The 15,382-nt window shown below is 38.8% G+C and overlaps 1 protein-coding gene across 1 annotated transcript in view; it reads left to right on the top strand.

Annotated features, from left to right (window-relative positions):
- The first annotated feature begins 230 nt into the window (after positions 1–230).
- Col24a1 (collagen type XXIV alpha 1 chain) overlaps positions 231–15,382 on the top strand; it is a 157,624-nt gene continuing 142,472 nt past the window's right edge. The window contains exons 1-3 of the mRNA XM_028788098.1: positions 231–280; positions 9,978–10,031; positions 11,401–11,445. The gene's annotated coding sequence lies outside the window, so the exon portion shown is untranslated. The remainder of the gene's footprint in view (positions 281–9,977; positions 10,032–11,400; positions 11,446–15,382) is intronic.

The raw sequence follows: 15,382 nt of genomic DNA, 5'->3' as shown, positions 1-15,382 counted from the left end.
CAGAACCATTCATAAAGTAAATTCTTTCTTTTTAGGATACTGTTTTGTTTTGTTTTGTTTTTAATCCCAGGGTAGAACATTTGTTTAATAATCATTTACACTGAATTTTGAAGAAAGTAAATTGTCTTAACTGGACAAAGGATACAGTCAACAAGATGTTTTATATGCTTATAGATTTAAAGTAATTGGCTGTGGAATAAACTCTCTACCTACTTATATTTACTAGGGTTTTCCAGGAGACATTGGGATTCCTGGACCAAATGGACCTGAAGGACCAAAGGTAAAAAACAAATAAAAACCATACTGAGTGTGGATATCTAGAATGTTCTCATTTAAATTCTTAATATGTGTAGAAGAAGATCTTAAGAATACTAGAATTACCAGTAATTAATAAACATTGTGAGTTTAGAATCCTGTCAGTGTTAAGTGATTTTCTGAATTTCTTGTAAGTATTAGAGGGATAATATTGGAAAGTCATAGATATCACTTTAAAGGGTTTTTTTTTTAAGGAGAGAAAAAATAATGAGAGCAACTACTTAAAGTTATAGTGGACAGTAAGTGGGAGAAAGATTTTAGCATGGATAGAATGCCCATTGTCATAATAAAAGAATAAACATGCCATCCCAGAGTCTTGATGTAACATGAGGAAACCTGATGTAGACAAAGAAACCTTCACACCTTCATGCCTTTACTCTGTGTACACACAAGGAAGTCACCATTGGAAGTTTCAGTATCAAGACGCATCTCAGATGGCCGTGCAGACTGAGCGTCATAAGTAAGCAAGTGTTAGGAATAAAACCACGGAGTGATGCTGACTGGAATTTGAGAGTGAAGGAGATAAGGTGGGAGGAGTAAGGAGAGGAAGAGGAAAAGGAAGAGGAGGAACGAGGCGAGGCAGAGACAGAGATATAGGAGGTGCCATGGATGACCACACATGTACTGGGAGCAGTCCTGAGTAACAACTTATATCTAGGTTAATTAATTGGGAAACATCTATAATTATGTGGTCATATTGTTATTGAGCATTACCAAACATATAAAGCCTTTGATTAATATTTAAGTATCAGAGTCTCATTTCCTACCAGGCCCACATGGATGGTGGGATGGTCTGGGCACAGCCCAGCCTTGCAGAGACAGCGTGGAAGATTGGCAGAGCCATCTCCCACGCTGGCTTCTCGTGGGTAGCAGGGCCAGTGTCTCTGGCCACCTGAACGGACTATCCAGCTGCTGCTCCTGGCCGCAGGCCTAGGCTAGTTGGGAACATGGCAGCTGATTAAGAAAAGCCAGATTAGATGCCGTCGTTTTAAATATTTCCCACAACATACATATATACATATATGTATATATATATATGTATATATATATATAGTCATATATATGTGTGTGTATAATATATACACACCTATATACATGTGTGTATATATGCGTATGTGTGTATATACATATGTATATGTATACACATACATATATATATATAATATAGTATGTATATATACTATATATATATAATAGAATGGTACTATATGTGTATGTGTATATGTTGTAGATATAGATGAAAATGTATACATATGGAACAGTACCTGCCACAAAGCCACAGCCAGAGTTCGATTCCCCTAACCCTACATGATAGAAGGAAAGAGCTGACTCCCCCAAGTTTTCTTCCACCATCCAGATGTTGACCACAGCATCTGTGAATGCAATAAATAAACATTTTGAAGATGTAAAAAGCAGATACGTCCTCAGTCACATAGCTATAAAGCAGCACAGCCAGGGTTTTCACACAGAGGTGACTGCCACGTCTGGGTTCTTCACACTTGGCTTGGGATCACAGAGTTGGGAACACTCATGATCAGACCATAGTTTCTACTTGATCGTACAGGCATCAGGGAGTAATCAGTTACTTAAGTAGCAAATATGCCATCTGGTTTGTGTCTTTAGAAGTTAGCCCTCAAGTCACTATAAAAGGTAGTTTAAACCAGGAAGAAGCTGAAGGCAAACGGAGGAACTACAGAATCCAGGTGATGATTCTGGAGAGATTGTTCAGTAGTTAGTTTAGAGTATATACCACTCTTATAGAGAACCCAACTCTGATCCACCCAAACCCATATCAACTAACTTACAGCCACCCATAACTCTAGCTCCAGAGGCCTAGGAAGCCTCTGGCCTCCTAGGATACCTGCACTCACGTGTACACACCAATACACAGACACACACTCAGTAATCATAAACAATAATGATAAATGCAGTTGCAAGAAATAGTAAGGGAGGTGCTGGGCAGGCACTGTGTGTGCTTCCTTGCCCAAGCCTAGAGGTTTGGAAGGCATTGGGCAGGGCTGCTCAGAGTGTATCTCAGCTATGGGTGTGGGCCTCGAGTTCTGTCTGAGGATTAGCCTGAGTGCATAAGGCTTCCATTTAAGATAGCAGACTTACTACCCTGGGCCAGAGCACAGGATGTACTAGTGGAGCTAGGCCTGGAGAAATAATAAAGATTTGATGCAGAACATTTATTCATTTAACAAATATTTATTGGGTGACTCCCAAGTGGAAGCCACTGTACTAGACCCTAGACAGAAAGGCCTAATCTGTGTTTTCAAGAACTTTACAGGCTGGGGGCTGGAGAAATGGCATACGAGGTAAAGTACCTGACACGCCGCAAGAGGATTAGAATTTAGATCTCCAATATCCACAGAAAAATCTAGATGTGACTGACGTGGGAATGCCTGGGCTCACTTTCCAGCCATCCTGACCACTCGACACATTTACACACCCCAAAGAAATGTGCAGTGTCTGCAAGCATGGGAACCATTCCCATGACGATACAGATTGTTACGCACAGTGAAGGTGTGCACGGTGTGCATGGTTGTCAGAAAGGTAACACTTGGACTGACAGGATGACTGAGGAGCAGACAGGTGGGCTCTGTGACACTCAGAAAAAGGTAACTGGTGAGGGAATGGAGACGTAGGGATTTGGAAAGTATTGAAGCTAAATGTCACTCACGGTGGCTCTGAAATTCTAATGTAACTGTGCATCCTGTGTTTTACCTGGCAAGCTCACCTCCTGCCCACCGCCACCCCTCTGGGAAGTCACGTTTCACTTCCTTTCCACGGCTGTGAAGCATGCCTCTGCACACCCCTGACCCACATATGCTTCACATCAAATCATCTCTGGAGTCCTGAGCAACCTTGTGCCATCAATTATAACCTCTTACCGTTTCCCTTGACTCAAAATTTCCCCCCTCTTTCTTTTTTGAAACTGTTTTCACTGCCAATATTGTAGCTTAGGCCCTCTTCATTTTTATCCAGGATTAGTGTGTGAGACCTTCAGTTACTCTCTCTGCCTCCCGTCTGGCATTCCCTCAACCCCACAGTGATGATGCCAAAGGGAAAAAAAATCTGTGGAAAGTATACATCTCAGGCTGCCACTCTTGTGCTTGGGTCCTCGGGAGCTCTGCCGTGCATCTCTGTGAAGACGTGCACGTCTTTATTTTTAACACATGATCGTCTGTGCTCTAACCATCCCCTGACTCGGCAGCACACATTCATGCTCATCACGTTTTTAAAGGATCTACTCTAGGAGACTTCTTAGATTTACAAACCACGCTGTGCCTGTTCAAACCTCCCAGCTTCTTGGATGCGGTTCTTTTATCTGGATGTAACCTTCTTTCCTGCACTTCTCATCCGCCAGCAAGTATCTGGGCATCACATACAACACTGTCCACATTTCCTTAGCATCTAATTTATTTTCTAATGCTATTTTATTTATTTATTTATGACCTTGAAAAACCCCTATTAAACAATTATCACCATAAGTTATATCTGTTTTAATGCATGTCTGTCTTTCTGCTAGACTACAAGGTCTTTGAGAAAAGACAAATTTATCTCAAATATATTACAGTGACCAGAATAAAATGCTAGGAATTTCATAACAGAAACTTGAGATTCACAGGCTGGATGATTTATTGACTAACTATGGGTAAAAGTTGCTTTGAAGATGTGAAAAAAAAAGGAAACTTGATAACTTGATAAGGAAGGTGATGGAAGAGAAAGAAAGATGAAACAGAGACTTTGGTTTAACACAATGTATTGACCTATAATAGGAAAAATATAGAGAACTTAGGAGAATTTGCAGATCTGGATGAGTATGACAAGATACTTACTTTGACATATAAAAATAATAGCCATCAGTAAACTAAGATATAACGTAGAAATAAGAAACCAAGGAAGACATCATATAGACACTGGTGTTACGTCTCTGGTCTAGTCTATGCTAGCCTTTACCTGACATCATATAGAGACTGCTGTTACAATGTCTCTGCTCTACTCTATGCTACCCTTAACCTGCTTAGGAACTTGAACACAAATCTCTTTGTTTCTTTATTCATTCACTCAATAGTTCATTCATTCAATCTACATTGAATTGCTTTTTTGTGTTATGTCAGGTGCTAAGGGTAAAATAATGACCATTGTATAAGAAGCATTAACCTCTTCTGGATGGTGTTCTAGTTTGACAAGAAACATAGTTATGACAAACTGTAAGTACAATATAAAAGGATGACAGGGACTGGAGAGATAGGTCAACGGTTAAAAAAGATTACTGCTTTTGAAGAGGACCCAGGTTCAGTTCCCTGAACCTACATGATAGCTCAGAGTGACCTGTAGCTTTTGCTCTGGAGAATCTTACACCCTCTTCTGACCTCTGTGGGCTCCTGCACACATATGATGCAGATAAAATCATACAGGCACACACGCACACACACACACACATCATATATAGTAAATACATAAGTTGCTGAAAAGAGTTGATAGTTCTCTGTGAGAGCCCCTAGAAGTGAGCACCAGATTTGTTCTTTGGAAATCAGGGAATGATCGTTGACTTTGATGGGCAGGGATGTATACTGTGCTTGGTGGAGATCCATATTGCATCTCAGTTTGGTGGAAGAGAAAAAAACAAGTCAGCTGAACTTCTTAATATGGTTGCAAAGGTAATCTTAAGAAGTCTCTTCTAGATCATCCTCTTAGTATTACAATTGAAATGTTTAAAATGGAGGCTGGAGAGATGGCACAGCACGTAAGAGCACTTTCTGCTCTTGTAGAGAACCTAGGTTCAATCCCTAACACACACATTGGGTGGCTTATACCTATTGGTAACAGTTTCAGGGAATTTGATGCCCCCTTCTGGCCTTCTTTGAAAGCTGTGTGCAAATGATGTACATACAGGTAAACAGGCTTACAAACTTGCAAATAAATCTTTCAAAGTAATGTTTAAAAGTAATGTTAAAAATGGATCAGTGAGCCTTCTGGTTGGCTCAGCAGGTGGAGCACCTACTACCAAGCCTGAAGACTCTAGATCAATCACACGCTCAAACTCACGTGGTGAAAGGACAGAACAGATTACCGTGGCCTATCTTCTGGTTCCTTCATCAATGCCTTAGCATGCATATACGTGTGTGCATGTGTGAGTGTGCACGTGCACAGACACACACACACACACACACACACAAACACACACACACCTTTTTTAAAAAGTTGAGTAAAAGGCCTGAAAGCCAGACACTTTAACAAATGCCAGTTGTTGAAGTGACAACAGATCATGATTGCTTCTTGGAGTATCTTGTTCTATAATTTCTTATTTAATATAAGATCTTATAGATACATTAACACCAATAATGTTGACTAATTTATTTTGTGTACATGCCTCGAGTTTAAAACAACTTTTAGGGGACATTATTTTATCAAAAGAATCAGAGAACGTAACAGTTAGAAGACTATGGCTTTATGTTTGAAGAATGAGAGATCTGATTTTGTCTATACACTTGGTCTTTCTCGTTTGTCTTGAAATTGTTTCTAGGCAGGAAAAATAAAGCCTATCATACTTATGACATATATATGATATGATTCTTCAGCAATGTACACTGTGTCCTGGACACATCCTTAAACTCTAGTTGCATGACATGTCTTGTTTAGGAAGTAGGAATAATGTAAATCACTAAAGCTTGGTGAGTCGTGACATAATCAAGAATACCGTGTAAGGACTGGAGAGATGATTCAGTGGGACAGACACTTGCTATCCTTGCAGAGGATCCAGGCTTTGTTCCCAGGACCCACATGGCTGTTTACAAACTCTGTAACTCTAGTTCTAGTGGACCTGACACTCTCTTGTCCCTTTGGTGGGTACCAGATACACACATGATCTGAATACATACATGTAGACATGCACCTATACACATGAAATAAACATGAACACATATATTTAAAAGAAAACCATGCATACTGTATTTGAAAAGAAATGGTTGCCCTGTGTTAAATAAAAGGGAGGATTCTTTCCAGGCCAAAGCTCTGTGAAAGCCTTTCATCTTCTCTTCATTTTCTGCCAGTTGACTGAAAACCTCAAACCAGGATTGCAAACCTCTGTCGTTTATGGTTCTACAGACTGTGGAATTCTCTGTGTGTAGTTGTATACAGATACAAACATTCTTCAGTAAGCCTTCCTGAGAGACACTCAATTTGGCAATCTGTTTTCGAGAATACCATAACATCAGCAAAACCACATCCTCTGCTGGTCGCTGGAGAAAGTACGAGTACCCAATAAATATTCTCTGCTCTCCAGTAAACAGAGGAATACTGTATGTGTTGCTCCAGTGGCTTGTGTTGTTGCTTTGGCTATGGAATTAGGAATTCTGAAACCAGCTGTTACTATGTTTTGTATTACGGTCCTGATAAGTATACAGAGGAAGCCTAGTATCTGTGTGATTTTGTTGTGTAATACATGGAACTAGTTCTAGCCTTGACTGACTCCAACATGTCATATGTTTATCTGTACAGGGGGAAGTCAACTTAGCAGGAAAAGACGCATGACGTTAGATCATTCAACTAGATGACTTTCCATCCACTAAGTCAAGATTTTATATGCATATTTATGGCATTAACAGTTCTGTTCTCTAGGCAGTGTTTAGTCAGCTAAGAAATATTTATTGAGTTTGTATATTGGGTAAATTTCTTCTGTGTTATTGCTTGTAATATATTCAGCAGTAACCAGAAAATGAGGTTAAGACATAGTCCTCTCTGTACTAGGAGTTTATAATCTTCTAGAAACGTCTTCCACGTGGGAAAAGTTAAAAGCATAATTACTAGGCAGCAGAGGACAAGTGAATAGCTAAGAGTTTTAGAGGAGGGACTAGTCGTGTGGCTGTAGTTCGTGGGGACTCACAGGTGAGTTGGGATTGGAGTTGAATGATTAGATTTAGTCGAGTGGTGGTTCTATAAAATAATAACAATAAGAACACAGCATAGGAAACAGAAAGAGATCCGTCCTACTTCAAGAGCTTAAGAAGCAAATTGTGACAGATACTAAATATGAAAATATAAAATAGAAGTATATAAACCACAATCCTAACAAATCTATAGAAAAGCGGTGTGTATATGTGCAAGCATGTGTGTTTGCGTAAAACCCATAATATAGAGGGTCTTCCTGACAGCTTCATCAGTGTGTAGCAAGTACTGTAATATTTAAAATATGTGTGTTTGTTGTTATAGGGCAGATCTCCAGAACTTTTTCATCTTGCTTGTTTAAAGTACCCACTGAAAAGCATCCCTGGGTTATTTCAGTCCCAGACAAGGCCAATTTACTGTGAACTTCTATGATTTTGTATACTTTATATGCCTTATATAAGTTTAATCCTGCAGCATTTGCTGTTCTGTGACTGGCTAATTGCATTAGCATAATGTCTTCAAGGTTTATCCATCTTGAAGCCTGTGACAACAGTTCCTTCTTTTTAAAGCTAAAAGTTGCATCATTTGTATATAACACGTTTTCTCTACTTGCTCATCAGCGGACGAAGGAGTAACCAGACTCTTGGCTATTGTAAATAATGTGTCATCAGATATAGACATGAAGATCTCTGAGAGCCTGTTCGCAATTCTTTTGAATGTATATCCTGAATCATTTGCCCAAATTTTAGTTGGCTGTGTGGAGCTTTGATTTGAGCTGTAGGAGTTCCTGATACGTTTTGATTTCAATGCAACAGTGGGTATGTGGCTTGCAGATATTTCTCCCACTTTGCAGGCTGTCCTTTGACCATGTTGCTCATGTCCTTGATGTGCAAGCTCTCAGTGTGAGTTCATCTTGCATCCTCATTTGTACTTTCATTGTTTGTGCTTTGATGCCGTGGGCACCAGCAGCATTTTGACATTTTCCCGTATTTTCTTCTATATGACTATGGTTTGAGATCTCCCAATTCAAGTCTAATCAATTTTAGCATGTTGAAGTAAGGTATTACAAGTTTCTTCCTGAAACGAGAAGTTTTCCCAACACTGTTGAAGAGACTGCTCTTTTCTCATTGCTTAGAATCCTTACCAAGGAGACCTTGATGGGTTTATTTTTTGATTTCCTATTCTATTGGCTTAAATGCTGCATGTTCTTATGGCAGTTTGCAGTTTGGTGATTTCAGCATCTTTGCGAGGTATGTTTTAAGGTCAGCAAGCACGACAACTCCAGCTTCATGTTTCCTTCCAAGACTTTGTACTATTGGGGTCCTTTGTGGTTCTGTATGAGTTTTAGGATTTTTTTTTCGTGTTTCTCCAAAAGACAACTCTGGAGTTTTACAATGAAGCACTGAATGTGCTGGTCTCCTTCTGTGCCCTGGGCATTTTAACAACATTAATGTCCCAATGGACACATGATGTCTTTTACTTTATCTGGGCATCTTTACTGGCTCTTCTGTTTATTCCATAGTTTCGCTGAAGTTGGAAATTAGGAGAGAGACGTCTGTTGTTTGCTCACTGCTAAACGGAACGCTGTCCCTGGGGATGTTGAATACGTTGATGAAATTCAGTCTCCGCTGCATATCTACCGTTATATTCAGAGTTAGAGACATTTAACCTCACACCGCAAGGTCAAGAGTGAAAACAAACGTTTCCTTGGAGGAAATTAAAGTCATTTTTGTCATAAACGCATCAATGTGTTAGGCTAACATGAAATAGCACAGTTTCATCTCCATTCCCTAACGCGTCTTTTCCTTTCAAAAACAGGAAAAGTCCATTAAAAGTTGTTTTGCTAGCCTGAGTGTTGTAGTTTTGTGAGTGATAATATTCGTGTCTCACACTTGTGAGGATGCACATAAGGCTAAGCAGCCATTTCCTATTTCTCACGTGAACTAAAGTACAACCAGGAAAGAGGAAAAGCTACAGAAGGTCTTATATGGCTTGTCACTAATGAATTCCAAAACTAAAAATGCAAGTCACCGGGGCACATTTATTCTTCAATGCCACGGAGTTATTTGTTACAGTTAAAACAGATTTAAAACAAAACAACAAAAAAATCAAAACTTTTAATTGTGACAGAAACATTGTAACATCATGAGAAATAAACTTAGGAAAGTCGTACATAAAACTCTTCTGAGACATTGCGCACTTCCAACAAAACCGCTGATAAAGTACCATGTTGGATGGATGTTGGATGAACAGAAGACCACTTGTACAGTTATTTTGAACAAGTTCTCATCTAGCGAGCAATCACATTTTAAAATGTTTTATTGATAACAGAAGAATTTAATAGTCTTGGTGATAAGGTTTGTTTCTTCTGCAAATTACCCTTCTCAATTTAGCAGCACGTGTGAAGAAGTTGAAGGACTGTGTATATGAATAACAAATGTCACACTCTACAGATCTCTCAAAAGATTTGTGGAACTCTTTATGTAATGTGTATATTTACTATCAGAATAACAACAGTTGTGCCAATTGCTTTAAATAAAAAGAATTGCCCGAAAAGACATCTGAAAGTTGAAAAATAACAAAAAATTATTTGAAACCTAGCATCATCTAGATACTTTTTGATTTTTCTCAGCTTCAATGTCGTCTCACTTTGATATCTCTTAGTGAGAAACAGTACCCAACAGTATTCCCACCTCTGTGGTAATACTGGCTGATAAAAATATGTCAGTGTATAATTACCATCTTCTATATTTGCATTGCTTTTATAGGGACATCTTGGAAACAGAGGGCCCCCTGGGCCTCCAGGTCTCAAAGGAACTCAGGTATGGAGGAAATTCATGTCCAGTCAGCAATTTTTTAGTTAGGATTTCCTTTTTTATTTTTGTGACACTTTGGGGTTTTGCTTAATGAAAAGAATTTCCTTAGTGTGAACAGTTTTTCTCTGTAAAGAATTTCATGTTATTTCTATTGGCACTTGTGAGTGGAATTTGGAATCATTTTACAGAGTTCTGAGCTCTTTGGTGATTTATTTCAGTAGTCACCAATGAAAAATGTTGAAGAATCTGAAACCAAAATGAAACTTATCTGTACTAGAATTCATGTTTACTACTTATGACTATTTTATATTTGTGACTTAATAAATTATATTTAATTGACTTGCCAATCAAACAAAATGTCTGTTTGCCAAATATATAAGGCAACTGATGCTAAGGAGGTCTATATATGCAGTCAAGAGTGGGAACACAGACTAATAATATCAACCATTCACTTAAAGGTGAGAAAATCAATACGTGTCAACACATTTGTAAATGGAGCACACTTGCTTTTTCTTTTTTCTTGGAAAATAATGCCTGGAACTTAGTTTTTTTTGATTATTTTATCTCCATTCTCTTTCCACCATTCAGTCTTGATTCTTACAAAAATATATCGGATTTTATGTTTTGTGACATTATAGCTAATTTGCCTAAAAATTAATGAAGAATACAGTATTTGACAGTAAGCATTACTTGAGTAAGACATAGTGTGCTCTGAAAGCTACATTTAGATAGGGATCAGATGTGCTTTTTGTGTGTCTGGAGTCACAGACAAAACTAAAATTTACAAATGTGGGCCTTTAGCCCGGTATGGCAGCACCACCTATAATCTCATCCTTTGCAAAGCTGAGACAGGAGGATCACAAGTCTGAGGCAAGCTTAGCCTACAGAAGAGACTCAGTCTTAAAAGAAGAAGAAACAGGAAGAGGAAGGAGGAGGGGAAGAGAATGAATGAAGTATCAAATGCGATTAGAGCACATTCCATATAAGTGATTATTAAATATACTGTAAATGTGTGTGTTGATTTTCATCTGAGAAGAACAGAGTTGCATTTCTCTGTAGACAACAAATTAGAAATTATCCTTAGTAATCTCAGAGATTCTTAATTACATTAATCTCCTCCATTCCAATTTCCTGTATAACATATGCCACCCGCCAATTTAAAAAGCAATCCAATGTCACATGCTCCTTTTGAAGTAAATATAAAATAATCACCAAAATATTAAAACATTGGATTGGATTCCAAAATGTAAGAGTTATAGTGGAATTTTTGTTGTAACCCCTAACAAGCTTCAGATGTCAGAATAAATGCAATGCATAAAGATTTCTGTATTTAAACACTATTTTAGGCCATGATTTGTTCTGATTTATTTCTAAGGGAGAAGAAGGACCAATTGGACCCTCTGGAGAGCTGGGATCAAGGGTGAGTATCACAAGAGTGATTCCCTAAACCCCAGTGAGGCGGTACCTGCTAGTAACTTCAGTACTTGAAGAGAAGGCAAGAAGATCCTGAGGACAAGGTCTGCCTGGCATAACAACAAGTCCAGGCTAGCCCCAGGTGTACAGTAAGACCGTGGCTCAATCAGAGTTTGGGATGAAAAAGGGAGAAATGTAAATGTCTTATTATCTGAAAATGTTTTAAAGGTTATAATTTTTAATTATAAACTTAAAGTGTGTAATTTTGATGGGAAAAGAAAAACTGCTTTTTGTTTCATGCTTGTTGAAGAGAAATATATATATATATATTCTCAAAATAAATTAATTAAAATATTTTGCTGCATGTGTTTATCTTTAAAACAGTCTTTTAATAGTTTGAGGGCATAATATTTTAATGAATAACAGACGGCAAAAGTTAGAACCATTATGATTCTAAAACACCCAAAATAAAGTAAGCTGATAACTGAATATTTCTAGAGATTTTTTTTTCCTCCCAGAACTGAGGGGTGACCCCAGGACCCTGGACATGGTAAATAAGCACTCTGTCACCCAGATAAATTCCCAGCCCATTTATTGTATTATTGTCACTTGTCATTTTTCCCAGTGGTTTTATGGCCCTAGAAATGTATGGAAAGTATTAAGGGTTCCAACTAATATCAAGTAAGGTAATTTTAGGAATACTTCTGGAAAATGCTGATTTGTCGATATGCCAGTATAGAAATTATGGAAAACTAGTAGATAATTTCCCCCTAATTGTAATCAGATAGTACCATCTTGTGACATATAAGCTATTGTTTTCTAAGACCTGGAAATAAATTGGAATAATTTTTTTATCCATAGCCAAACCTTGCAATTAAAATAATTAGGATGTGTGTGTGTTATATCTAAGAGGCATTGAACTCGTGTGAAGTGTGTCTGCTTCTTTACTTGAGCATGTCACAGATTACACTCTCTTAGGTTTTGCTTTGTATTTAGTGGGAGGACATTAATTAGTCATTGTGCCCTTGTCTCACAACATTTCTTTGCATGTGAAAAGGAGGCACCATTTTGTAAGAAAGAGCTCTTAATGGAACATGATGTTATTTGAGCCTAGGAAAAGTGAGGTCATTTAAAATTGTCTTCCCTAGAAAACAAGAGAACCGCATACTCTTCAGTAGTCTGTATTATTTCACTTCTGTTCACAGAGGACCAATCTAGGACCTAGGGTTGCTTCAAGCATATCACATGAATTAGCACTAATACTGAAAACTATGCAAGATATTATATGGAAATAAGGTTTCAATATTACATTTTCAAGGCTAACTCCTTCCCCAAACAAACAAACCCTTGTACTGGTGATTAAAGGAGAGCGTAAGTCGCAGTCCCATCGTGGCTGTCCTGAATGGCTTGGTTTCAAAGATTATAAGTGTAGTGACTCCAGAGATACCTGTTTATAGTGTAGTTTTAGTACAGTTATCCATAGTTTCCTGTGGTGCTTAAATGAGTTGTATGTTAAGAATTAAAAGCAGTATTTTCACTATCCGTTTTAATAAAACTGGATTGCTAAAAATATTGTCAGTATCAGAAAAAAATGAAATTATTTCACTCTTAGCTAAATTTCTTATACTGTATTCAGATGAAAGGCTGAATCAGGTTCAAGAGCAGGAGTAGTGTCAGGTCCAAATCCAGACAGATCTAAAGGCCGGAAAGATGGGCGGGCAGGCTGCCATGTTGGTCCACTGTGTTAGCATCCTAGAACAGAGCCGATGCTTGTCCACTGCTGGTTCGTCCTAAACACACACCCAGGGCTGGGTGCAGGCTGGAGTGAGGCTGTCCCATCTCACTACTACACAGTTGTGTTATGGGGTCCAGGAAAGGGAGTCCCACACTTCCCTTGCTGTAGGATGTCCTTATTTCCACTTACAAACTACCACTTCCCAGCCAGCACCTTATTTCTCTTGCTTTTTCTTCCTGATGCATAGTCTCCAATCAGAGGGTACCCACACCTACTCAGTGCTTCCCCATGGTTCTTTATCTTCCTCATGACTCCAAATACCTCACTAACAGGCCTCCAATGCTATCTTTTTGGTTACATTCCGAATTCTATTTCTTTCCCCATTTTATTCTTTTGTTTCTGAATTACTATGTCATGACTTTCTCTCTGCGACTGTTTGCTTCTGTTATCATCTTCTTTCTTCTGCTTTCCCTTCTCTGTCTAATGCAGAGGAAGTCTCACCACTGTTTACAGTTTTCATTGCGCCCGCTCAGTCTCTGTCCTTCCCTTCTTCCTCAGTCTTTTGTCTTGTTTGGTGAATGAATAGTCAGTCTATTGATCTTCCTGAAGTGAGAACTTTCCCTTTCATTCTTCATTTTACCACATCCTTGGCGACTCAGAGAAACTCATTCAATAACTCTACACTCCTGACATGGTAATCATTTTCCATCTGGGGGAATTCTCACCAGCACACAGGTCTACTATTATTTCTTCCACCTTATAAATAAAAGCAGAACATACAGGGTTTGCTCTCTCTTCCAAGCGCTGTTCTGTTCCTCTCATCTCAGTAAAACTCTCGTCTCTGTGTTTCCACTTCTTCTCTGCCCACTTGGGTCGCAGCACTTCCAGACCCACAGTGACAGACAGAGAAGTTGCTTCCGCTACTGAATCCGTCAGCCATTTCCCGGCCTTGAAAGCTCACAGTAGTCAATATCCATATCTCTGAGAGCTTATGAAAATCAACTCTGTCTTCTGGAAATCATCTTATTTATTTACATAGTGAAGATTATGAGGGCAAAAGTCCTAGGTCTCTGGTATCAACTTTCCTATTATGTTAATCTCTTCAAATTCAAAAGTTTAGAAAAACCCCAAGTCTCAGTGTATAAACTTCTCTCTAACCATCCTCACTACTTTCTAGACAAGTCTCTGTGTCTTATCAATTGAAATTACATCACGGACGACTTCCAGAACAACATCTTTCAATCAGAACTTTTTACTCTTGTACTCCAACAGCCATATTAACTAAAATGCTCAAAACTCAGCTTCTGATTTGCCATCCAGCCTATTCTCGGGGTCCTTCTCTTTTCAATTATTTCGTGACTCAAACTGAAAATATTTAGTTGTCCATACAAAAACACAACCATCACCTCAAAAGGATGAGTTTATTTTGGAGCCAAAAATGAGTGGCCATGCCCAAGAACACAGATTCAAGTTACCTTAAATACTATGTTCCAATATAGTAACGGTTACATGAAGTTTATATTGTAACAGAACAAAGAAACAATTTAAATCGCAACACTTTGCAGTTACATTTGTGGAAACATTAGTAAGATAGGTCAGACTCCAGAAAAGCAGGGAAATTGAAGCTTGGAGTCTCAGGTGTTAGCCTTGTGGTTGGCTGAAATTACCTCTCTGTACATTCTAAACGCTGTAACTAATAATCACAGAGATGTTAGGTCACATACAGTGGAAAGCAATAAATGGCCAATTAAGGGGACTGAAAACTGACCCTAGTATTTTGGTTCTGAACCAACCACAGTCCAAACTCTCCATAACAATTGACACTGTATTCAGTCATTCATCTGAAGGTCCAGTTGCAGGTGGGTTTTTGTTTTTTCAGGAACTTTAGTTTACAGAGTTCATGCTGCCTCTCCTCTTCTCCCACATCCCCTATGTGAACCATGAACAGCTCCTGACCTCTGCCACCAGCATCCTGTCTTACCATTCCTCCAGCATCCTGTCTTACCATTCCTCCAGCATCTTGTCTTACCATTCCTCCAGCATCCTGTCTTACCATTCCACCAGCATCCTGTCTTACCATTCCTCCAGCATCCTGTCTTACCATTCCTCCAGCATCTTGTCTTACCATTCCTCCAGCATCCTGTCTTACCATTCCTCCAGCATCCTGTCTTACCATTCCTCCAGCATCCTGTCTTACCATTCCTCCAGC

Source organism: Grammomys surdaster, unplaced genomic scaffold (assembly GCF_004785775.1).
Source record: "Grammomys surdaster isolate TR1022 unplaced genomic scaffold, NIH_TR_1.0 125701, whole genome shotgun sequence".
NCBI classification, from domain to species: Eukaryota; Metazoa; Chordata; class Mammalia; order Rodentia; family Muridae; genus Grammomys; species Grammomys surdaster.
Note: the sequence above shows the minus strand (reverse complement) of the source record. Positions and strands in the feature narration are given on the sequence as shown.